Source organism: Ictidomys tridecemlineatus, chromosome 15 (genome assembly GCF_052094955.1).
Source record: "Ictidomys tridecemlineatus isolate mIctTri1 chromosome 15, mIctTri1.hap1, whole genome shotgun sequence".
NCBI lineage: Eukaryota > Metazoa > Chordata > Mammalia > Rodentia > Sciuridae > Ictidomys > Ictidomys tridecemlineatus.
In genome coordinates, this window is record NC_135491.1 from 28,919,220 (window position 1) to 28,944,969 (window position 25,750).

The 25,750-nt window shown below is 49.1% G+C and overlaps 1 long non-coding RNA gene across 1 annotated transcript in view; it reads left to right on the top strand.

Annotated features, from left to right (window-relative positions):
• Nucleotides 1–25,750, top strand: part of LOC144370844 (uncharacterized) — a 30,442-nt gene that overhangs the window by 774 nt on the left and 3,918 nt on the right. Inside the window, exons 2-3 of the long non-coding RNA XR_013430854.1 lie at nucleotides 5,852–6,101; nucleotides 7,278–7,396. This is a non-coding gene — a long non-coding RNA (uncharacterized LOC144370844). The remainder of the gene's footprint in view (nucleotides 1–5,851; nucleotides 6,102–7,277; nucleotides 7,397–25,750) is intronic.

Below are 25,750 nucleotides of genomic sequence, written 5' to 3' on the forward strand. Positions count from 1 at the left end.
AAAATTGCCCGGATGCATTTTCTAAAAAATCAGAGCAGGTCAGGATCTTTGTTTTCTATTTTCCCCCTGCCCACTTTGGGGCAACGAGGAGCAGATTGTGTTTCCAAACACATCACCAGAATCTGCAGTGGAAGTTGGAAGAATAACCCCAGGCTTCTTGGTCTAATTCTCAAGGTCAACTGATATCATTAGAATAACATGAACTCAATTTGAGTTACAGCAGGGAAATCATGTTAGGAAATATGGGTCACTCATCACCGAGTAATGAAGCTGTTACCTCGCGCTATCGGAAACGCGCCCGCTCAGAAACTTGTCCACCGCCCTGGCCTCATTGTCAGGCTGGCTCTTAACAATGAAGTCGCCCACGGAAAACCGAAGCCCACTCGTGCCTGCAGCAGCAGCGCCAGCTGGAAGGGCGGGATGTCCCCCAAAACAAAGGGTGTATTCGTTCCTCTTGGTTTTCAGGGAGACGTTTGCTCCGTGATGCTTGAGATTTCCTTTCAAGGCCACTGTGGGAAATGAGGCAGAGAAAAGGGCCCTGAGGTCACAGAACACACACAACCCAGCGCTGGTGGAGGAAACCAAGGTTCAGTGCAGAGGAACCCGGCACCCGGGGTAGACCAGGAGGCCCATCACTGCCCCCCCGCAGCAGAAATGGGGCCCAAGAGGCAGGCTCTCCCCGTGTTTCAGTGGAAACTAGAAACAACTTTGTGTTAAGTCTCCTTATTTTAGAATGTGAGCGACACACTCAAAATCCTCTAAAAATACACATTTGTGGAACACGGTGCTGCCGGTGTGTGACTTTGGGGCTAAAACATTGCTGATCATTACTTTGCCAGAGATTTAAAGGCCCTGGCTTGGGGGACCTCAGGCCCTGCCATCATCAGAGCCCCATGAAGGTGGACACCATGCAAGGACCGTCCCCACTCCAGAGCCAGAGTGCTCCCTGTAAACAGCGGCTTAGGACAGTCGGTGGCTCTGCAAGTGGCTAAGCTGCCATCAGAGCCCTGGCCTCCATCAAAAGACACTTCACAAAAGGGTGCCCCCTTTATGGGCAAGCCCGCATTGAGTGGCTGAAGTTGGGGGGCTGGGAGAAAGCCCTGGATTCTTCGCCCCTGTTTGGAACATCTGTGAGGGGCCGTACCAGCTCTGGGATTCCCAGTGGAATCAACCAAGGCCTTGGTCGCAGGCCGGTGCCTCTGTCCAGGCCTCATTCCCTGTCTCCCTATTGAGCTGATCCTGCACACTACCTCCCCGAAGCCTCCAATCCTGGCTTTCCCACCTGTCCCATGGGAAAAATCACCTGCCTGACCATGTCTCATGAGGAGCCACGAGTTAGTGCGAGGGATACAGCATAGTTGAGACAGCATGGGTGTACATGAAAGCATACCAGGTATACAGCAGGTGCTCAGTGGCGATCTGCACCACATGGTGGTCTGAATACATGAAATAAGGTAGTAAATATGTAGCTAGGTACTGACCATGTGGAGTTTATTCCCCTAAACCTAACCTGGAGCTTCTGCACTGGGTGCTGCTGAGATGGGTACCCCTGTGTGGTGGGGGAGGATCCCCATCTTGCGGATTGGAGGGTGATTCATACATCTGCTCACTAGATGCCAGTAGCAAACCCCCAGTCATGACAAGGAAAACTGCCAAATGCCTCTGAGAGAGAACTCACTCAAGTACCTTGAGCCACATTTGGGAGACAGTCTCCTTTTGGGGCCCAAATGTTGAGTGGGGGCCCTTCCCAGGCCTCTCTCATAGAGAACTGGAAACCTCAAGGCTGGCCAAGAGGTGGTGCGTGGTAGCCAGGGGAGTACCAATGGGGTGAGATGCACTTTAAGTCCTGAGTCTCCTTCTCCCAGCCTCCATGGGGTCCTGTGGAGAAAAATAGAGCTCTCAGGCCCGGCATGATGGCACACACCTGTCATCAGGGCAACTTGGGAGCGGAGGCAGGAGGAGCAGAAGTTCGAGGCCAGCCTCTGCGACTGAATGTGAGTCTGCATCAAAATTAAAAAAATGAAAAGGGCTGGGATTGTAGCTCGGTAATGGGGCATCCCTGAGTTCAATCCCAGCATATATAAATATAAAGGAAGAAAGAAAGAAAGAGAAATACCCATCCCATCGCCACCAACCTCCCAGGGAAGTTGCCAAAACAATGGCTTGATGGACGTCAGAGTATTCGACGTAGCTGAAAAACAGTGTGCAAAAGTGCCATGGAGCTGATTCATACAAACACCTCACCCCAATCCAGCCAAAGACGGGGGAGGAAGGCAGGCAGACAAACAGTGGCCTTCTGTCCTTGTCCCTACCACCCTTAGGAAAAGGGAAGCCACCGTTAAAACGCCCAAGGTACAAAACACATTAAATTGTCAGGACCCCGCCAGTGTGTCAATGTGCAGTTCAAGGTCACGCGAGTAGTCAGGGCAGATTTGCCTTCTCCAGCCGCATCCTGACCTTGAGTAGCATGTGACTGGGTTCTTATTTTCATTCCCCCCCCCCCAAAAAAAAAGTGGATAAAAAGCAAATCAAAAGAAAAGTTATGCCCACTTGACGGAACCGTTCTGCCAGCAGTGGGCAGCAGAAACAGGAAGGAAAAAAAAGTTTGCCTGTGAAACACCTGGTGGAAGCCGAGCTTCAGGCCTGCGCTCCCCCACTGCCCGCCCTCCTTCCTGCCCTCCCTGGAAGAACAGAAGGGAAGCAGCGAGATCCTGAAATAGCCTGGCTCCCGAGGCAGACAGGAAGCTCCAGCCCGCGCCTGGAGCCCTCATGCAATTGACACAGGGCGCCTGCCGCTGCCCCTGTCATTTACCTTCAGGAATTCACAGCCTCCCACTCAGCCGGGAGGAGAGGCTGGCGGGGGCTCAGGGGGCTGTTCCCTGGGGACATCCAAGGGGCGGCAGGATGAAAGTGGGTGATCAGTTGATCCAGAGCAAACCACTTCTTTCCCACACCCCGTCCCTAAAACTGCTCACTCTAGGTCTTCCAGCCCAGACCAGGGGCTCCGATCACCCCATCAGCAGTGGGGCCCACAGATTTGTTGGAAATGGGGGCAGGGCTGGAAATGTGCATGAGAGCCATAAAGGGGGGGGGAAAGGGTTACGGATACTAAAATAAGAAAACTGTCAAGTCAAAATTATAATCGTTTCAAAAGCAAGATTCTAAAAGCCTTTTCACATTTTAAGTGAAATCTTTATACCAAACAATGGCATTCGACATAAGCTGTGTTAGAGTTTAATATATGGAAGATTGGTTCTCAGTACCCCCAAAACATAACTCCTTTCCAAACCTCCCGAGGGCAAAGGTTCCCTTCTCCTGATGTATCTGCGTGGGACGGTGAGGCAGCGGGTCTGCAGGCCCGCACAACACCCTGCTCTGGAACTGCAGGATGGTCTCAGGGACCACAGGGCACAGCCCTTGTAAAAGCCAGGAGCCTGGGAGAAATTTGACCACAGATCCGCATCCCCAGGTGCAGCCAGGTAACCACGCCCCATCCCAAGTCCCCAGAGCCCATATCAACACCTGCTCTCATCTCAGCAAAGTTTGGTGGAAGGTTCTGGGTTAGGAGTCGGGAGTGGGGGTTCTAGGTCAAGCTCTTTCTTTCAAAGGAAATGCAATATTTTCTGCATCCATGTCTTGACCCAAAGTGGAGGAGACCGGGACAGACTGAGAGGGCCATTCTTATTAGGAGATAAAAATGGAGAGAATACATCTCCTTGGGAAAGATACCTAGTTCTCTGTTGAAGAAAACACCCTCCGCACTGACTGCAGAGTTGAAGTCCACTCGTCTCTTCCACCTTGCCCCCCCACGTCCCTCATCTCCGGGACCCACCAGCCCTGAGCCAGGGCCTTCGGGTGCCTGACTCTGTGATTCCCCGCTGCCCCGCCTCCTCCAGGAAATCACAGTGGCCGATGGAGGGCAAATGGCGCCAGACCCGCCAGAACGGAAGGCAGCCCCTGCCCACTGCCTGCTGGCTCCCCAGTTGGCAGAAATCTCTTTCCACAGTCGGTGGGCAGGGTTGTGTTTATTTTGCAATTAACAAAGAACAAAGGAAGTGGCAGGGGGGTTTGGGGGGTGGCGCTTGTGGCTTGCTTTCGGGGACCAGAATTCCTGCCTTGCCCCCGGTTCTATTGGCTCTGGGTCTGCCGGGTGGGAGGGGTGTCGGTGCCCTCAATCATTTCACAGGGGTCTGTGTCTTTTTCGGCCAGGTCACCCGCTGCGACAGATGGGCCCTCTATTCCAAAACAGAAACAAGGGGCGAAGCTCTGCCCAGATGGGCCTCAGGACTGCTCAGGGCTGGGGTGATAAGGAAAGGCCCCCGTGTTTACTGACTGCAGGGGCCATTGGGGGACCAATGAACCAAGGAACTCCCCGAGAACAGCCCCTACTGGTTATATGCTGTGCCATCTTCCAAGCGGACCCTATGTCCCTGTGTCCTGTACCTAGATGCAATAGGGCCCTACCAACCAAGCAGGGAGAACTGGGGGGCTCAGGAGGTATTGACAGAGCAGACAGGGCTCCGGGTTGCCCATGGTAAACAAAGCAAATTATATTTACTTCCACAGGAGCCTGAGATTTTGACAGCAAAGAGAGACTTATGGTAGAGTTGTTGCTACATTTATATTTAATAAATTTAAGAGAGAGATGAAATAGACTTTAGCAAGGCTAGTGAAATATTTATAAAAGCACACCGAAGCCATGTAAGAGAGAGAGGGGGAAATAAAACAGCTCGCATGTGGGATCAAATCGAGCAAGCCAGCTTTTAACCTGACAGCTCCCAAGCACTGCGGGCGAGAGAGCTGCCAACGGCCGCAGATGCACCACACCTGAGCTAGCCGGGAAGGCGAGGGAGGTGTGGAGGGAGGCGAGGTGGGGACGGGTGTGTGTGCACAGGCACCGCCAGCTCCATGCGGTCCCGGGCAGCTGTCACACCTGCCCAGCTGCTCAGGTGCGCCTGGCACCTCGCAATGCCAGCCAGAGCGTGTCCTCCCGCCCCTGGCCCACGTCCACTCAAGCCGGTGGCCTGGTAGGAACATGCAGCCTCCTGGGGACGCTGGGGGCAGAACACCCTGGGCTTCCGTCTCCTGGGAGAGCCGATCTGTCTTTGAGCTACTGTCTAAGGAAGGGCTGGTCTCCCTTCGAGGGAGAGAAACAGGAGAGATTTATGAGTTTGTAGATTCATGACATTTTTTTTTAAATGCACAAGAAATATACACTCATGGGTGGAAAGATGGGTGGAGGGGGGAACAGATAAACTAACAAACATGCAAACCACCGTCCTGGCTCTTCACCACGCTGACATCTCCAGGCTGGCTGCGTTCCATTGTATCAGGGGGTGGTTTTAATATCAGGAAAGATCATTTCAGAGTAAGTTCTGTTGGCCACCGACATGTTCCGGAATATGCTTCCCACCGTTTGTCTCTTCCCCTACCCTCTTTTCCTGTCCTGATCCAAATCTAAATTCAGCCCAGTTCAATCCCATCTCCCCAGGAAGACATTCACACGGGCCTGCTGTCTCCCCAACCCCACACACATACACACGCCTTGGATTCTCCCTCCCCTGGGCCCAGGTCATCTCTGACGTGACCAAGTGGAGGTTTATTCTTACACTCTTGGCTGACCACACTGTGCGCTGACTTTTCTTGCCCTCACATCTTCAAAGAAGACCCTACACAGCCCTTCTTTTCCACCTCTGCCCTCAGGGTAACCCCAGTTCAGCTCAGGCCCTCGGTGGGCTCCAGACAATGCCCAACACCCCACCGTAAAAACATCCCCAGGCTTCAGCCATGGGCTGCGCCTGACCTGTGTTCTCCTGTGGAAATGATGTCGACACTTGTCCGGTTTTCCCAGGAGAAGAAGAAAATGGCTTTGCAGTTTCAACGAATGATTTGCAAGATCGGTTTGACCAAAAGTCAATCTGTGGAAAAGCCACTTCACCAGACGCCTGGCTAAGCAGCTCCCAGTGTTTATCCCCGACCAACCCTGCCCATACTTCTGCCATCTCTCACGCCAAACTTGAACTGTCCCCCAGACTCTCCGCCTTCACCCTGGCCTTGGCCCTTCAAATGGCTGCAGAGAACCCTGCTGGACAGCCCAGGAGGTGGGTGTGTGACAGGTCATTCAGCAAAATCAACTCTGTTAAGCAATTTTTCTGCACACCAGCTTTGGGGAATCCATGCAGGTATCCTTCTAGGTTGGGGGGAGGCCTGGAGGCCCATCTTCCTGATTGCTGAGCCCGCCCCCCACCTCTCCAGCATCTTCTCCTTCCCTTAGGTACTAACTCTCCTGAGCCCCAACTTCCAGGATGGGGCTCATTTGAGCACCTGAATAGCGTGGCTGAGTTTTCCAGGAGGAGCCCATAAGAAGCAGGAAAACAAGATCCAGGCCTGGGTACCCTCCCAAACGACTGAGACTCTCTAACGAGATGCAGAACATATTAGAAGCTGATCGCAAAAATGGGCTCTTAGCCCCCACCACCACAGGCCATGCCCCATTCTCCAGCCCGACCTGTCCTTCCCTAACACCCCTGCTGGCTCTCATCTCCTAGCTTTTGCCAGGCTGTCACCTCTACTGGAGCACTCGTTCCTCACTACCTTTTCCCTCTTTTAAAAAGCAGGTCTATTGGGGTATGAGTAAGACACAATAGTAAAACACATTGCACACACTGAAAGGGTACAAGCTTTGACACTGTGTACATCCATGAAATCATCCCACAGTAAAGGTAGTGAGCCTGTCCAGCACCTCGTTTCCTCCTGACTCTATCATCCCTCCCACTCACTTCTTGTCCCCAGTCCCAAGCAACCACTGATGGGCTGTTGCCGCAGTCCGGCTGCAGCAAAATAACCAGGGGGTGACGAACAACTTGTGTACATTGATACAGCAGGAGTAGGAGCTGTTTATTGTAGGACCGGAGGGGTATATATACATTCCACACAGCTTATCTAATTAGCACAAACTAGATACAGCAGTCCACCAATCAGGAATCTCCACACTTAATGGCTCACTGGCGCCACTTCACAAACCACTCCCTCTGGCAAAATGCCAGGCGCCATCCTGACTTGTTTGCAGACCTTAACAGGCTGTGATGATTTGGATCTTAAATGTCCTCTAGAGGCTCATGCATTGAAGGTGTGGCCCCCCGTCCAAGGCTCTAGTGGGAAGTGGTGGAGATTTTAGGAGGGGGGGACTAGTTGGAAGAAGTAGGTCAGTGGGAAAGTGACTTGAAGGGGACGTCGGGACCCTGGCCCCTCCCTCTCCCTCTCTTTGCTTCTCCCAGCTGTCACGAGGCGAGCTGTTTCCTCTGCCATGCAATTCCACCGTGATGTGCTGTCTCACCCCGGGACCAAGGGCAGCGGGGCCCAGTGACCGAGGACATGGACCGAAACCTCTGAAATGGTAAGACACGACAAATCTTCTCTTCTTTTAAGTTGAGTTTTCTCAGGTGTCGGTCAACGCTGCAGGAAGTTGACGGACACGTGGGCTTTCTGTCTCTATAGATCCCTCTGCAGTTTCTGGAGTTTTATATACTTTGGGTCGTATGATAGGTACTCTTTTGTGTCTGGCTTCGTTCCTTAAGCATTTACTTTGAGATCCATCCATGTTGTCGTGAAGGTCAGAAGCTCACTCCTTTCTTTGGTAAATACCATTCCTTTGGGAGGGTGGGCCGTAATCTACCTGCTAATGAGTTTGGGGTGGTTGCCAGGTTGTCACTATGAAAAATAAAGTGGCGATGGACATTCATGTTTAAGATTTTAGATGCCCATAGAGTTTCACTTCTCTTGGTAAACGCCTAGGAGAGAAATGACAGGCATATATTTAGATTTTTTTTTTTTTTTCCGGTACTGGGGATTGAACTCAGGGCCACTCAACCACTGAGCCACATCCCTAGCCCTTTTTTTTGGTGATTGTATTTTATTTAGAGACAGGGTCTCACTAAGTTGCTGAGGCTGGCCTTGAACTCCTGCCTCAGCCTCCAGAGTTGCTGGGATCATAGGCGTGTGCCACCATGCCTAGCATAAATGTTTAAATTTTAAGAAAAATCCAAACAATTTTTTCAGATCATCGGTGTAAGACAGTTCTCAACACTTGGTCGTAGATTTTAGCCATTCTGATGGACAATGAGTGACATGCATTTGCAACCCCCTGAGGCCTGGTGATATTGAGCCTCGATTGATTCCTGTGCCTGTTGGTCACCATCTAGCCTCTTTACTGAAGTGTCTGTTGAAATCACTTGCCATTTTCTACTGGCTTATTTGTTTTCTTATTATTGAATTCTGAAGGTTTTTTCTGTATTCTAGAATCAAATTCTTTATCAAATATATGATTAATTATTTTATTAAATTCCATAGTTGGTCTTTTCAGTCCTCTAATGATATTTTTCAAAGAGCATAAATTTGATTTTTTTTTTGCTTTTTTGAAATATTATATTTACATATTATCTTTATTATCTTTTTAAAAATTATTCTAATTACTTATACATGACAGTAGGATGCATTTTGACACATTGTACGTAAACCAAACACAACTTCTCTGGCTGAACACGGTGCAGAGTCAGAGCTGTAACCATACATGTATACAGGGTAATACTGTCTGTCTCATTCCACTCTCCTTTTCATCCCTTCACCCTCTCCCCTCCCCTCATTACCCTCTGCACAATCCAAAGTTCCTTCATTCTCTACCCTCCCCCATGATGGATTAGCATCCACTTATCAGAGAAAACATTCAGCCTTTGGTTTTTCAGACTGGCTTATTTCACTAAGCATCATAGTCTCCAGCTTTATCCATTTACCTGAAAATGCCATAATTTCATTCTTCTTTAAGGCTGAGTAATATTCCATTCTGTGTATGTACCACATTTTCTATATCTGTTGAAAGCACGTAGGCTGGTTTCATAGTTTAGCTATTGTGAATTGAGCTGCTATAAACGTTGATGTGGCTGTGTCCCTGTAAGTATGCTGTTTTTAAGTCCTTTAGGTACAGATGGAGGAGTGGGATAACTAGGTCAAATGGTGGTTCCATTCCAAGTTTTCTGAGGAACCTCCATACTGCTTTCCATAGTGGTTGCACCAATTTGCAGCCCTACCAGCAATGTATGAATGTATCTTTCCCCCCACATCCAATACTTATTGATGCTTATATTTTTGATAATTGCCATTCTGACCAGTGTGAGATGAAATCTTAGAGGAGTTTTTATTTGCATTTCTATAATTGCTAGAGATGATGAATATTTTTTCAAGTTTATTATTGATCAATTGTATATCTTCTTCTATGAAGTGTCTGCTCAGTTCCTTAGCCCATTTATTGATTTGGTCATTTGTTTTTTGGTGTTAAATTTTTTGAATTCTTTATATATCTTCGAGATTAGTGCTTCTATCTGAGGTGCATGTGGTAAAGATTTTTTTCCCATTCTGTAGGGTATCTCTTCATGTTATTGATTGTTTCCTTTACTGAGAAGAAGCTTTTTGAATCCACCTCATGTATTGATTCTTGATTTTACTTCTTGTGCTGTAGGAGTCTGGTTCGGGAAGTCAGTTCCTAAGCCACATGGTGGAGATTTGGTCCTACTTTTTCTTCTATTAGGCTCAGGGTCTCTGTTCTAGTGCCGAAGTCTTTAATATACTTTGAGTTGATTTTGTGCAGGGTGAGAGATTGAGGGAATTTTTTATTTTGAGGGATTTTGTTTGTTTTTGTAGTGCTGAGGATCAAACCCAGGGCCTTGTGCATGCGAGGCAAGCACTCTGAGCTATATCCCCAGTCCAAGATAGAGATTTAATTTAATTTTGCTACATATGGATTTCCAGTTTTCCCAGTCTGATAAACATAGGAGCAAAAATTCTCAATAAAATTCTGGCAAACCACACATATAAAAACATATTTAAAAGATAGTGCACCGCGATCCAGTGGAGTCCATCCCAGGGATGCAAGGGTTGTTTCAACATATGAAAATCAATAAATGTAATTTATCACATCAATAGACTTAAGACAGGGAGCAGATGATCATCTCAGTAGATGCAGAAAACGCATTTGACAAAATACAGCACCTCTTCATGTTCAAAACACTAGAAAAGCTAGAGATAGTGGGAACATACCTCAACATTGTAAATCTATCTATGCTAAGCCCAAGGCCACCATCATTCTAAATGGAGAAAAATTGGAAAGCATTCCCTCTAAAAACTGGAACAAGGCACAGATGCCCTCTTTCACCACGTCTATTCAACGTAGTCCTTGAAACTCTAGCCAGAGCAGTTAGACAGATGAAAGAAACTAAAGGGATATGAATAGGAAAAGAAGAACTCAGACTATCACTATTTGCTGAAGACATGATTTTATATTTAGAAGAACCAAAAACTCGATCAGAAAAATTCTAGAACTAAAAATGAATCCAGCAAAGTAACAGATATAAAATCAACACCCATAAATCAAATGCATTTGTATATATTAGTGATGAATCCACTGCAAGAGAAATAGGAAAACTCCCCCATTCACAGTAGCCTAAAAAAAAAATACTTGGGAATCAATCTAATGAAAGAAGTAAAATACCTCTACAATGAAAACTGCAGAACACTAAAGAAAGAAATTGAAGAAGACCTTAGAGGATGGAAAGATCTCCCATATTCTTGGATAGGCAGAATTAATAAAGTCAAAATGGCCATACTACCAAAACTGTTATACAGATTTAATGCAAGTCCTATTAAAATTCAAATGACATTCTTCATAGAACTAGAAAAAGCAATCATGAAATTCATTTAGAAAAATAAGAGACCCAGAATACCCAAAGTAATCCTTGGCAAAAAGAGCGAAGCAGGAGGCATCACAATACCAGACCTTAAACTATCCAATGGAGCCGTAGTAACAAAAATGGCCTGGTTTTGGCACCAAAATAGACATGTAGACCAATGGTACAGAATACAAGACAGAGGCAAACCCACACGAATACTGTTATCTCATACTAGACAAAGGCGCCAAAAACATATCCTAGAGAAAAGATAGCCTATTCAACAATTTTTTTTTTATTTTAATGAAGCCCAATTTACTGATTTTTTTTTCTCTTAGGGACTCTGGTTTTAGTAATGTTTCTAAGAAATTTTTGCCTAATCCATGGTCACAACGATTTTTCTCATGTTTTCTTCAGGAATTTTTATATTTTACATTTAGGTCTGTGATTCTTTTTGTGTTAAGTGCTGTTGGTGCAGAATGTGAATCTCACACAGGGCTATCCGATTGTCCTAACCCAGCCTGCTGAGATGACTACCTCTTCTCACTGGATCACCTTTGGGCCTTTGTCCAAAACCAGTTGTCTACATGCAGAGAGAAAGAGGGAGAGAGAGAGAGGGGGAGAGAGAGAGAGAGAGAGTGCAAGAGCGAGCCCCTCTTTCTGGGTTCCCTTCCTCTCCTCCCTGTACAGCAGAACCTCACCCTCGCGATTCCTGTGACTTTGCATCTTCAACTCAAAGAAGACTGTCCTCAATTTTGTCCTTTTCAAAGTGGTTTTGGCTACTTTAATCCACTTCATATTTCCAAATGAATTTGGAACCGTCCACCAAACACCTGCAGGGATTTTGATGGGAATGGCTTTGAACCTATCGATAAGTTAGGGAAGAAATGACACCTCAAAAATATTGTGTCCTCTGACTCGAAAGTCAAGTCATATCTCTATTTATTTATGTCTTCTTTAACTTTTCTCAGCAATAGTTTATAGTTGTACATGTACAGAGCTTGCACATCTTTTCCCAGATTGATCTCTAAGCATTTTTCATATTTTATGCTGTTGTAAATGGTATTTTTAATTTTGGCTTCTGATTGGTCCCCATTCGAATACAAAGTACAGTTGACGCTGTATGTTAATCACGTGTCCGGCAACAGTGCTAAATGTCATTTTTAGTTCTAGTGGCTGGCGGCTTTAGCGATTCTTTCAGATTCTCTATGTAGACAGCCATGTCATCTGTAAATTAAAAAATATTCTTCTTTATTTTGCTACATTTTTCTCTGTTTTCCTATTTACTATTTTTTCCTATTTTCCTGTATTATTTCCTATTTTTTTTCCCTAGAACCTTTAGTACAATATTGAGTAGAAGCAGCCAGAGTGACATTTTTGTCTCCTTCCTTAGGAGGATCTGGGTGAAGGAAGATGTTACCTTCGGGTTCTGCAGGTTAAAGAAGTCCTCTTTCTATTCTAATGCGTTGAGTTAATTTTTAATCAGGTCTTGATACTGACTTTTATCAAATGCCTTTTCTGTGTCAGTTAAGATGTTGTGTTTTCTTTCCTAAGTTTGTGAACATGATGAATTACTTTCATTAGTGCTAAACCACCTTGGGTCATGATCTATTATCCTCTTTATGTCCTTAGAGTCAATTTCCTAAAGTGTGTTTTGCTTTTAGAAGTTTTGCATCTATGCTCATGAAAAATATTGGTCTGTAGATTTATTTTCTTGCAAAAACCTCTGTTTGATTTTGATATCAGGGTGTCAGCCTCATTGGAAAAGATGGAAATAGCCCCTCTTTAATTTTCTGGAAGAGTTTGTTTGGAATTGGTATTGTTTAATTTTTGAAAATCTGCTCATATTCACAAGTGAAGACACAGGGCTTACCATTTTCTGTGGGAAAGTTTTGATTACAGTTCAATTATTTTCATAAACGCAGAGCTATTCCAGTTATCCAGATTTTGGATGAGATTTTGCAGTTTATGAATTCCAAGGATTTTATCCATTTCAGTTAAGGTGTTGAATTTATTCACATAGAGCTATTCATAATATCCTTTAATTATCCTTTTCACATCTATAAATTTGGTAGCGATGTCAACTGTGTCATTGATAACAGTAATTTCCATCATTTCTTTTCCTTTGACTGGAAACTTACTATTTTTTTTTTTACTGCTCTTAAAGTAAATTTTGGTTTCATTGTTTTTTTTTCCCATTGATTTTTTTTCCCATCGTTTTTCTGTTTTCTATTACATCAGTTCACTCTGATCTTTTTATTTCCTTATTCCGCTTACTTTAATTCATTCTTACTTTTTTTAGGTTAAAAAAAAAAAAGGAGGCCATTGGCCTCAGCCCTTCCTCCATCCCGTTATCAATTTCCCTGGGCATCACTGGTTTAAGGTCTCCCACGCATTTCCGTACACTGTGTGATCATTTTCACTCCAGTCAAAAACATTTCCTCTTTTTTACCCTTTTGATTTCTTCTCTGACCCCTGAGTTATACTGAAAAGTGTGTCATTTTGTTGCCAAATATTTGGGGGCTATTTCCACAGATCTTTCTGTGCTTCCTTCCTCATGTAATTTAACTCCATTGTGGTCAGAGAACATATTGTCCAACTTCATTCTTTTGGATCGACTGAGGCTCATTTTATGATCCTGAATACCGTGTATCTTGGCCAAAGTCCTGCTCTTACAGCGAATCCGTGTTCTGCTGCTGTTGGGTCCAGGGTTCTATAAATGTCAACGAGGTCAGGTTGGTCAATGCTGATTTTTATGGATCTCTTATGGAGGGTCCTTCCCAGTCTCATGTGTGCAGAGGTGGGCTGCAGAGATGAGTGGATCATGAGATCCTGACCCCTCAGTGGATTATCCACTGATCACTGAGTAAACTGCCGGGAGGTGAGGCCAACTTGGAGGAGGCAGGGCATGGGGGTGTACCTTGAAGGGTTTCCTCTTCCCTTTGGCCTGTCTTCTCTTCTCCCCACACCCCTCTTCCTGGCTCCCCTGAGTTGGGCAGCTTTCCTCCACCACGGCCTTCCACCATGATGTCTCTGCCTTGGAGCCAGCCGACCGTGGACTGACACCTCTGACACTGAGAACCCAAGTAGATCTTTCCCCCTTTGAGTTGTTTGTGTTTAAGGTGTTTTGGTCACAACAATGAAAAGCTAACCCACTAGTTTTCTGTCTCCTAGTCTATTAATGATTGAGAGAGAGGTGTGGAAATGTCTGACAATGGTAAATGTAGATTTGTCTATTTCCCCTACAGTCCTTTAAGTTTTTCCTTCATGTGTTTTGAAAAACCCAGCTCTAAAAGTTATATAAAAATACAGCTCAACCCCTGACGTATCATAAAATGATAATATTCATTGGTCTGAAATCTACGTTTACTTTTTTTTTTTCTTGGTACTGAGGATTGAACCCAGAGGTTCTTAACCACTGAGCCACATTCCTAGCCATTTTTAATATTTTCTTTAGAGACAGGGTCTCACTGAGTGGCTTAGGGCCCCGCTAAGTTGCGGAGGCTGGCTTCGAACTCTTGATCCTCCTGCCTCAGCCTCCTGAGCCACAGGGATTACAGGTGTGAGCCACCTCACCCGGCTCTACTTTCCTGTGATTATTGTTTGCATGGTGTACTTTATCCCTCCTTTTACTTTTGAACTTTGCATTTAAAATGAAGTCCTTGGGCATTTCCATGTTTTAAAAAAAACATCTATATTTTGCTTCATTTTTGAAAAATATTTACACTAGCTGTAGAATTATGGGTTATCAATTTTTCAGTTTTTTTCCATTACCTTAGACAATGCTCTAATATTTTCTTTCTTTCTTCTTCTTTTTCATTATTTTTAAACTCTCTTGTGTGTGAAGTTCACTGAACTTCTTGGACCGACAGGTTTATAGTTCTCATAAAGTTTGGAAAAATTGGGCCTCTGTTTATTCAGTGTGTATCCTGCCTCCTCCCCTTTAAGACACCCCAGGTACCTCCTCCCCTTTAAGACACCCCAGGTACCTCCTCCCCTTTAGACACTCCAGGTGCTAAGAAGGGTCCCTCTGCTCATTTCTGTCCTGTGACTGCTTTTCTTCTTTTTGCTCCTTTTGTTTCAGCGAATAGTTTCCTTTGCGGTCTCCAAGTTTGCCGGTCTTTCCTCCTGTGATGGAGAATCTCCTATGAATTCCACCCATTGTACTCCTCAGCCTCAGACATTGTAATCTTCATTTTTCATATTGTGATTTTTCATGTTTTCCGGGTCTCTAATTAACACCTTAAACATATGGAATACAGTCGTAAGAACTGTGTTAACGCTCCCGTCTGCTAATTCTAACATCTGCGTCCGTTCTAGGTCACTTTTGATGGAATGGTTTTCCGTTCCTCGGGGTCGTATTACCCTGCTTCTTTGCACTCCTAACAATTTGTGAATGGATGCAGACGTGATGAGTTTGGTCTTTCTGGGTGCTGGATGATTTTGTGTTTCTGTACATCGTCTTGAGCTTTGTTCCGATGGCGGTTAAAGTGCTTGGAAACACGTTGATCCTTTGGAGTCTTGTTTTCAAGATTTGTTAGGTGGGATCAGAGTGGTGCTCAGTCTAAGGTTAATATTGCCCATGAGTGAAAAGTCTGGACCTTTGTGTTGGTCATCTTCTGTGACGGTAACGCATACCTGAGATGATCCACCTGTAAAGAGAGAGGATTTGACCTCCAGATTGGAAGCTTTACTCCGTGGTTGGCTGGTCCCATTGCTTTGGGCCTGTGGAGAGGTGGCACCTCGTGGCAGGGAGCACATGGTGGATCCAAGCTGCTCATCTGATATCAAGGACAAGAAAGAGGAAGAGACCGGTGCCAAGGCCAATGTCTCGGCTTGGCACCAGAATCACGAGGCACTCACAGCTTTGTAGGTTCAAACAGCAATTCTTTATTCCAGCTCTCACACCACCTCCACACAGGTCCAGGGGCAAACACGTTCTGCCGTGTCCCGCACAATCACCTACTCCACGAGGCTCTCTCCAAATCCCATTTTAATCTCACGAGAACTCAACGGGAACAAGCAGCAGGAACACCCTAATCCCAGCAATAATCTTCAACTTCCAACTTCCCTAAAACCCATTATCTTAAACTGGCAACGCCTTAAACTCAAGGAGCCGGTTACTTCCTCAAACCTGATCAGCTCTAAACCCGGATCTGCCTTGGTCCTTGAGCAAGGTCACCTTATTAAAGTATGCATGCAATGTCCCATCGAATGTCCTCTAAGCAGCATGGGGTACGCTTGGCAAGGAAATTTCGATGCGTCATTCCTACTTGGTAATGGCCCTCAGCAGACCGGGGTCCCAGAATCCCCCTTGAGGGTACCCTCCTCAACCCCTAGTGACCTGAAGACTTAATAGGTCCCCCTCTTAAAGTCTCTACCTTCTCCCTATAGTACCAGGCTAGGGACTGAGCCTTTGACACCTGGGTCTTTGGGGGACATTTAAGATGCAGATGATAACAGCGTTCCTGGTATTGGACACAGCGCCCCGGGAAGTCTGAGCTTCTCGGTTTGGCTGGTGGGAACAGGTGCTCCTCCCCACCCCCACCCCGTGTGAGCACTGGCTACCCTTCACTCTGGTCCTTTGGGGTTCATTCCTGGGTTCCCATCAGTTCCCTCACGTGCACAAGCCGACGTTCTGCTGAGTTCTCCAGAAGGCTCTTCCTGGTCTTGCCTTGCGTTCTCTCTCCCTCTCCCAGTCCTCTTTCCTGCACGCTCTAGTAGAGCTGATCTCCTGCCTCTCAGCTCCGTCTCCTGATCTCAGATCGCCTGCCATTCTTTCTCCTGGGTCCCCGCTTCCTGTGTCGTGGCCTGGAAACTCTCCGGGCAGTGAGCTGGGGCGATTGCAGGGCTCACCGGAGCTGATGGCCACTCTCAGGGAACTCCGCCCTTCATTTCTTCTGCGTGTGTGTGTGCGTGTGTGTGTGCGTGCATGCGTGTGTGTGTGTGTGTGTGTGTGTGTGTGTGTGTGTGTTGGTAACTGGGGATTGAGCCCAGGGGCACTTTACCCACATCCCCAGCTCTTTTTAATTTCTATTTTGAGACAGGGTCTCCATGAGTTGCCCAGGCTGGCCTTGAACCTGCATCCTCCTGCCTCAGCCTCCTGAATCGCTGGGCTTACTCTGTATCAGGCTTTCGCCCTTTGTTTCTCACTGTCCGGTGCCTAGCAACTCCTTATTTCATGGAACTGGTCCAGTTTTCTCATTGTTTCAGGCAGAAAGGTCAATCTTATTCGCGTTACTCCAACTTGGCTGGAAGTGGAAGCTTCTTGAGGAACAGCTCACAATCTTTGCAGTTAGCTCAAGTGCTGCCTCCTACAGGCAGCCTTCCCTGATGGCCCACGGACCAGGTTAAGTAACCATCATCGTCTGTCATAGTTCTTATCAATCTGCATTTTTATTTCCTGCTTCCTTGGCCACTTCCTTGATGACCCTATGGGGGCCTATGTCATGCTCACTAGATTCTGTCAGGCACATCACGAGTGCTTAATTAATGTTGACTGTTCTGAACACGATTCAAACAATCTTAGCAGCGATTTCCTCTTGTGTCCAGTTAGATACTGGGGGCACAGAAGTTCCATCTAGAAAGGTATAATTGTGAAGTGCACCTGGACCTCTGGGGCAGGATGCTAACTCACCAATTTCTGTCTCCAAGACCCCAGACATCACAGTTGGTAGCCAGTCATGCAGCAATTCAGAGGTAAGAGTTACAGACAGATCCAGGGAGGAAGCAAGGGCTGGGCTTCCAGGGGAAGCAGGAAACCTCAGCGTGAAGAGCTTGTGCCCGGGCAGCAGGCTACAGGCCCCCCATGGGGCTCCCCAACCCCCAAAGCCCTAGAAAGGACCCCCAGCCTGGGCAATTGAAGAGTGAAGCAAGTTTGCAAAATCATGAAATTTCAAATGAGATTCTGGTCTGTACTTGGTAAGGGGGGGAAAAAAAAAAACTCTTTTCCAAAGAATGAAAAGGCTGCCCCACCTCCCCTTCCTTTCTCTTCAATGACGGCATTTCCATAAGAGCCGCTTGATGGGCCTGTTCCCTTTAAATTATTCTCTAACGATGCAGGCAGTCACGCGCGCCGGCCGCCTCTCCTTGGCTAACCTTTCCTTTCAATTACTTTCGTTCTTCCACCGAACAATGGCCACGTCGCCCCTCCTGGCTGGGACTGCTGCCACTCGGCGCCTCTGCGGCCAGGTGCCCAGGCTGGGCCCGGGCTTTGTTCCCCTGGCCAGACGGCCGGCCTTTCATCTTCCCGTCTCCCCTTTCTGTGCCATTTAAACTTTAACCTGGTAGTAACTTTGCCCGCCTTGATTCCCAATTCAAAGGCAGCCAGATGAAAAGCCGTCCCCTTGGATGTGGCTTGAAAACTTCATCCTCAGTCTCTCTGTGTCTTTGAACTGCCTTGGAGCCTTTTTGGCCAGACTGTTTCATGCTCCCTGGGCCCCGAGCTTTCAGGCCTGGGGGCTTAGGAAAGGCAGCGCTGGGGCTGCCCAGTTGGAGACCTCCAGGTCCCCAACTGCTCCCAGTGGGCAGCTCACGTGGTCTCACCTACGCACACTGACAGCCTCCCGCCCCCGGGCCTCCGGGAGCCTGGCTCTCAGGAGACCGTCTCTGGCCTTCCGGGCCAGTCCCCTGCCTCTCTCCAGCCCTCCCCCATCTCAGCTTCCCTTCACAAGCCCCAGACCCACAGCCACTTCAAGGTTTCGAGCCCCAGGTGGGTCTTCCAGAAACTTTTTCCTTTTCAATGCCAGGCAGGCCACTCGCGGCTCTCAGATGTCGGGCAAGGCACAATGAGAGAATTCTGCAATCACAGAGAAATCCAGGTAGACCAAATGGGACGGTAGGGAAAATGAGCCAGAGAGGGGACAGGAAGTGAACTCAAAGGCAGACACAACTCTCCTCCGTCCTCTGAGCAGGCCCCCCACCACCAGGGGACGTGGCCTCGCTGGGCAGAGTCTCATGAGCTCCCCTTAGTAAGACGCTCAGGGGTTTTCTTGCTTGACCACCAGGAACAATCTCTGCAAACAGAGGTAACGAATCCTGGCACCGGTTCAACGGTGGCCCTCACAAAGATCTAATTCCTGTCCCCTGGAATCTGTGGCTATTGCCTTATTTGGAAAACAGGTATTTTATAGCCGTAATAACAAGGATCTTGAGACGAAGAGACCATCTGGATTGTCAAGAGGGTCTTTAACCCAATGAAATATGTCCCTGGAAGAGCCACACAGAAGAAAGGCCCAAAGAGAAGAGGAGGAAGGGGTGTGACCAGATGGGAGCAATGTGGCCACCGGCCAGGGACGCTTGGAGCCACCAGAAACTCAGAGTCAAGGAATGGATCACCCCCTAGTCTTCAGAGGGAGCACAGCCCCACGGACACCTTAATTTTGGACTTCTGGCCTGCAGAATGGGGAGCAAATTAATTTCTGTTGTTCTGAGCAGAACAGTAACTTAGCTTCAGGAAACTAATGTAAGTACGCAGAAGTGGAGGGGAAATTCCGTGGACATTCAACCTCCTTGCCAGGGCCTGCCTGGTACCGGGTGATGGTTCAGGGTCTCCCCAGCCTCATTGGATGGTGCCCATTGGTGTCAATCACAGGTGTCTCATGACTCTCAACAGTGATTGGCTCAAGGAGGGGCCTGTGAACCTATTCCAGCCAATGAGATGGAGGGGGAAGGTGCCTGGGAGGCAGTAGCCCCTCGTCATTCCCAGGGTGTGATCCTCTCCACCTGTGAGCCCACCCATGGGCTGGGTGATGGGAGGAAGGAGAGACAGAAAGAGCCTGCCAAGGTGGGACAGGGACAGCAGTGACGCAAGCCAGATTCCCAGAGCCTCATCTTAGCTGCAAACTGTCCATCAGCATGGAATGGAGGAAAGTACTTTCTAAAGACAAAACTGTGTGTAGGGCCCCGAGAACCATGGAGGGACAACTTGAGCCTAAATTCCACCTCCTGATGGAAATAGGACATACGGTGCTAGAAATGGTGATGCACACCTGTCATCCCAGCAGCTCTGGAGGCTGAGGCAGGAGGACTGCAAGTTCCAAGCCAGCCTCAGCCACATGTCGAGGCCCTAAGCAACTTAGCAAGACTCTGTTTCAAAATAAAACATAAAGAGGGCTGGGGATGTGGGTCAGTATTTAAGTGCCCCTGGGTTCAATCTCTAGTACAAAAAAAAAAAAAAATAGGACATACCTGGACTTAGGGGGTAAAAGGAGGGGGGCAGGGCCACCAAGAGTCTACCAGCATGAGGGGTTGAGAAGCCACGTGGAATGGAATGCCCTCCACAGGGAGGGCCAGACAGAGCAGCCTAGCTTTGAGCCCAGGGCAGGGAGGGCCAGAATGCTGGGGTCTAGCCTGTAAGTTGATCTGTGACCACACCCCTAGATTGCTGTTCCAAGTCCTTGGGAGCAAGAAGAGGCGTCTACAAAATTGAAAGCGTGGTTAAGACCTCGGGGCCAAGCAGCACTGCTGTGGGCCCTCCTAACAGACAGGAGCAAGGATGGGGAATGGGAGTGAGTTTCCCTCCATAGCTCAGGGCAGGGGGACTCAAGATGCAGAGAGCCTCCTGCAGCTCGAGTGTCAGCCCTCCCACATCAGGGACCCAGTGCTCAGGGGTAGCGCAGGGCTGGCACAAAGGTGGCCCACTTGAGGCGGCCACACCCAAAGGGCTCAAGATGTGTCCAGCAGCCGCTATGGCACCAAAAGCAGGTGCAGGATCCAGGGGCGGCTCCAAGGGCCTGGGACAGCCTCCAGGGACAGGAGTCAGGTACCCCCAGGGCCTCCTCAGGCAGCAGGTGTACTTGAAGGGTGGCAAAGCCCAACAGAAAGGCCTTTCACCTGCCACCTGGTGGCTGGCAGACCTGTTTGTGAGGTTACGGGAGACAAGTCTGGAGAGGCCCCCAGATAATCAGGTGACCTTTGAGGGGGTTTCTAGAAAGTACGGAAATATGTAGTGAAAGCCAGAACCACGCCAATGCATTCCATCACTGTCGGAGGCCTCTTTGTGGCCCCGGGCTGCTGTGACCTGGCGGATACAAGTCGTATCAGCAGCGACATCCATTCAGAGCCGCTCTGGGAACCACCCTGTGCTTGTCCACCCCCAAGAGCCCCTGGTGTACATCGGGGGTCACCTGAGGGCTTGTAAGAGACCCCCGTGCCCAGGCCACTACTCACCCGGGAAATCATCAGCTCTAGGAAGGTTCCTCACTGTTTAAAGTCACCCAGGAGATGCCAGCCCACGGCCAGGGCTGAGGACCACTCCATCCTCGCCAAGGCCACCCACCTTGGCAGGAAGCAGGGCAGGACCCCGAGGTCCTCCCAGACCAGGGACCTGAGCTTCGCCAGCAGTTCCCGCGGGACAGCGGGGGCTCAGCCGCTTTCCAGGGCTCTCTCACCTCTGCAGCCAGCCCCTCCCCTCCCCCTCACAGCTGTCACCCGCGCCCTCCTTCCACAGCGCCCAGGAGGGGGTCCCTCCCCAGGAGGAAGGAGTCACCCTGTGGCGTGCCTGTGCACAGGCCCAGAAACCACTAATGGGCCTGCTCGGTCATTAGGTGGAGGACGTGCCTTCTCGTGGAGCCATGGAAACCCCATTTAGCCCATCACGTAAATTGGCTAGCAGATGTGAACTCCCCTCGATGGGCGGAAGAGGGGCCATAAGCACCCTGCCTCCGACCCCCTCCGAGGAGATTGGGCTTTCGTTTCAGGGCGGACGACCTTCCGGAGAGCTGTGGGGCCTGCAGTGGCCACTGATGGGTGATGATGACAGATAAGATGGAGGGCAGGCAGCCCCAGGGCTCTCCTTATGGGCAGCCTCCCCCATCCAGAGGCTCCCTTCCACCTGCGAAGGTCTGGGCGCCCTTCACCACCCTCTGCCTCCCCCCACCCCAACATGGTAGCAGCTCAGGCTGCCTCAGAAGGCTCCTGGTCCCAAGGCTGTGAGGACATACAACCCCTGGAGTAAAGTCTGTCCTCTCTCTGCAGACCCTCAGCTGTCCCCAGGATTCCTGTCCTTCATGGACGCAGCCTGTAGCTCAAGGGCCTGCTTAGGCAGAGCTCTCAGAGGGAATCCTCCCCCAGCGGCGGGTGCCTCCCTGCTGAGGTGAGTCTCTCCCCATGGGGCAGCTCAGGAAGGGGCCTGGCTTCGGTGCCAAGTGTCGGGTGAGTGGACAAGAGTGAGGAGAAGAAGGTGGTCACACCTGTGGGGCTCTGACCCAGGTTACCCCACACTCCCACACCCCCCAAGTGGTGACATGTTTGCATTTCTGGCCAAAAGCACTACTTTGTGAAGTGGCCCTGGCTGGAAGGGACCCTGAGAACCCTCACAACAAAGAGAGGGGACATCTGAACCCCAAACTTGGCTATCCCCTGTGTGGATGGTGGGAGGGAGAGGATGTGGGCTCCCACACAGCCGGGGGCCCATTCTTGGAGGGTGAGCTGCAGGAGGCCTGACTGGGCATGTGGGGGGTGGTGAGCTCAAGAGCTAGATCTGGGGAACGCCAAATATAGGCAAAGGGCGAGTATGCCACCCTCCTCAAAGAGCCTGAGCTAGTCAGCTTTCCAGGACTGTGACAAATACCTGAGATAATCAACTGATAAAGGAGGAAAGGTTTGCTCTGGTTCATAGTTTCAGAAGTTTCAGTCCCTGGTTGCTTGGCCCCGTTGCTTTGGGAGAGTACAGCAGGGCCTGTTCACTTCATGGCAACTGAGAAGCAAAAGAGACAAGAAGGAGCCAAGGTCCAGATATCCTCTTCAAGGCCACACCCCTAATAACCTAACTTCCTTCCACTAGGCCCCACCCACTAACAGTTTCACAGTCTCCCAGTAGCACCATGGTCTGGGAACCAAGCCTTCAACACACCAGATTCAAACTATAGCACACTTCTTCCAGTCTGTCAGACTGGAGAAGAAAGTTCCTCAGCCTCAGCAGATGGAAGGCATACCCTCCCCCAGCACCAGGCAAGCACCTGGTGCATTTGTCCCACTTACATGTCTCTCCTTTCCACTGGGACCACGTGAACGTGTCCTCTTCACTCCCAATGCCTAGCACAAAGAAGGAATAATTCTTTTTTTTTTTCCTTTGAGATAGTATCTCACTTTGGGCTTCAAACTCACGATTTTCTCATCTCAGGCTTCCAAGTAACTGGGATCACAAGTGTGCACTACAGTGTCCAGCTTAAACCAAAACTTTTTTTTTAAAGAGAGAGAGAGAGAGAGATAATTTTTAATTTTTTTTTTTTTTTTTTTAGTTCTCGGCAGACACATCTTTATTTGTTTGTGGTGCTGAGGATCGAACCCAGGCCACACGCATGCCAGGCGAGCGCGCTACCGCTTGAGCCACATCCCCAGCCCAAACCAAAACTTTTTTTTGAAGTACTGGGGATCAAACCCCAGGGCCTGGTGCATGCTAGGCAAGCACTCTACCACTGAGCCACACCCCCAGCCCCGTAATTAGTAACTGTGGATGAAACAACAGACAAATGAAGCATCTGAGACCCTTTTCAGGTGCAGACTCATTATCCACATGTAAACCCACTCCCACCACCGCCCTGTGAATGCTTCACAGCACACCCCTCCTCCTGAATCCCAGCTCACTCTGGGCCATCCCACCCTCACTCTCTGTGAGCTCAAGGATTACAAACTAATCCTAATATATTTGCCGGAGCCAAACCTGATTATGAAGGTAAATCTGCAAAATAAACAACAGGTAAAACAATATCAAAACCCAAGGGGAGTAACCTCTCACCTCTGGAGCAGAAGACAAGGTAGCTTGGGCTTCCTCTTTCTGCAGTGTCCCTTGCTCAGATCAAACAAGGAGAGGACAACAGGCCCTCTCTAATGGGCAAGGTCAAAGAAAAGGCACAGAGTAGTTATTTATATAAACAGCTGGACTTGGAATCCCACCACGGAAGGGGAAGGCCGTTTTACCTTGCTTCCAGAGCCTTGGATTTCAGATCCACCAGAAACTCCAGAAAATGGTTAGATGTGCCTATCATAAGGGAATAAATACCCAGTTCCTTCCAAGCAGAGTAAGACAAAAGAGGCCTGTGTGTGTATATTCACACATATGAGGAGTGTATGGTTCATGTGGCTGAGAAGTCCAAGGGTTGTTAGGGCAGCCAGATTCAGCAATTTGAACACTCTCTTTTCCCTCGCCTCTATCCATATCTCACAGGCAGGTTGTCTCCAAGTGGTTCCTGCAGCAACCAGCTTCTACCCTCCTCACCTACAGCCAGGGGCCAGGAGGGTCTCTTTTCTAGACCGTAGAGCAAGGTTGATAGTGTCTGTGTTTGGTCTCTCTTTGGCCATGTGTGCCTCCATGAGCCAAGAGCATGGTCACAGGAGCTCACTATTCTGGTTGGTCAGCTTTGGGGTATGTGTTCCATCCCTGGGGTCTGGAGTAGAGTTCATCCCACCAAACCTCCATGTGAGCTGCAAGTGGAAAAGCCTGGTCCCCAAAGCAAGATCAGCAGACAGGTGTGTTTGGTCCAATAAGAGTAGCTGGCATCGAGCGAAACCTGGAAGGACGGAAGAGTCTTCTAACATGAGGAGGCAGTTTGGGATCCCAGCAAGAGGGACCAGGGGCAGGAAAGGTGCCCAGTGAGTCACACTGGTACTCTGTGGGGATGCGTGTAAGCTGCTAGCTACAAAGCTAAGAGCCATTTGTAGGGGTCTGGGAGACCCAGGGCCCACCCTACTGCAATAGGTTTTATTTATCAAGTCTTCCCCTGTGCCAGGTACTGTGCCCAGCACTTCCCAGGTATCATAGTGCTACTAAGAATCACTCCTTAAGTACTTATTGCTCTTGCCCTACAGTTCCACGGCCGTACCCAGTGTACAGATGGGGCAACTGAGGTCTAACACATACCAGGACCTGAGTCAGGCTGGAGGCTGAGGCTCAGGTAGGCTCCTCCCACCCCAAGGCATCTTGTCTGCTGGAAAGCAGGGACTCCGAGGGAGGCCTGGGGATGGGGACCCTGCCTCTTTCTCCCTCGGGGCCGGCCCAGCCAGAGGGAGTTGAAAAGAGCCGCGGCTCTTCCAAGCAGAGGCTCAGAGCAAGGAGCAGATGGAAGTTGCCCACCCAGGGACCGGCTCCAAACCTTCCAGAAACCTGCAAACATGAAACAATCGTAGATGAGACGAGGCTTGAAAGCTACCGTTTTTAAAATAAAAGGAAATCGTATTGTAAAAGCCCTGGCAAAGATGACAAAAAAAAAAAAAAAAAACTTGTTAAGATCAAAAATGCAGCCAATCCTCAAAAAAGAGGCTGGGGATAAAGGAAGTGGGGGTTTACCTGGGGGCTTCCAAGGGGGCTTCTAAAGTGGGCGAGGGCGGGGCCGTCTCCAGCCGGGGCCTGGGCACGATGGCGCCTCTGTCCTCGGTGGGCACCTTTCATGTTACCCCCCTGCCAGGGCGGCGAGGCTGGCGCACGGCGTGGAGACGCTGGACACCCATTAAGTTTTCCAACTTGAAACTCATTTCTTTCCCTTTAAACTCGGGAAACTCGCAAGTCTTTCAAGGCACAGAGAATGGCAGGGATTCGGATGGGCCCATCTTCCTGCCTGCTCGCCCCTGGAGCCGGAGGGGCGCTTCTGTCCCTGTGGGAGGAGGAGGTGAGCTCTTCACCCACTCGGGGGACTACCTCCTGGCCTGATGAGGGGCCTGTGGGCAGAGTCTCGTGGTCTGCCCTGGAGGAAAGGGCTGCAGAAGGTCTTTCTTGTCCTGAGGCTCCCGAGCTACAGATGACGAGATGAGCCTCTGGCTTAGGGCTCATGTGGCTTTACCCAATAACATTCGTCAAAAACAATTTGGTCATGCACGTAGGCTAGTGTGTGGGGTAGGGGAGGGTGCAGGCCCCGGGCTTCAGGGCCCAGGCTTCGGGAAATCATGCAAGGTGGCCTCAGCCCTCCCAGAGGGCAGCATGGCAGGCAGGGGTTTGAACGCCTCTGGCTCTGACGGCAACACGTTTGCTCCGTCTCAGTGCAGAGAGGAGACCACGCCACCCACCACGAACCCACAGCATCTGCTCTGGTCAGGCACCA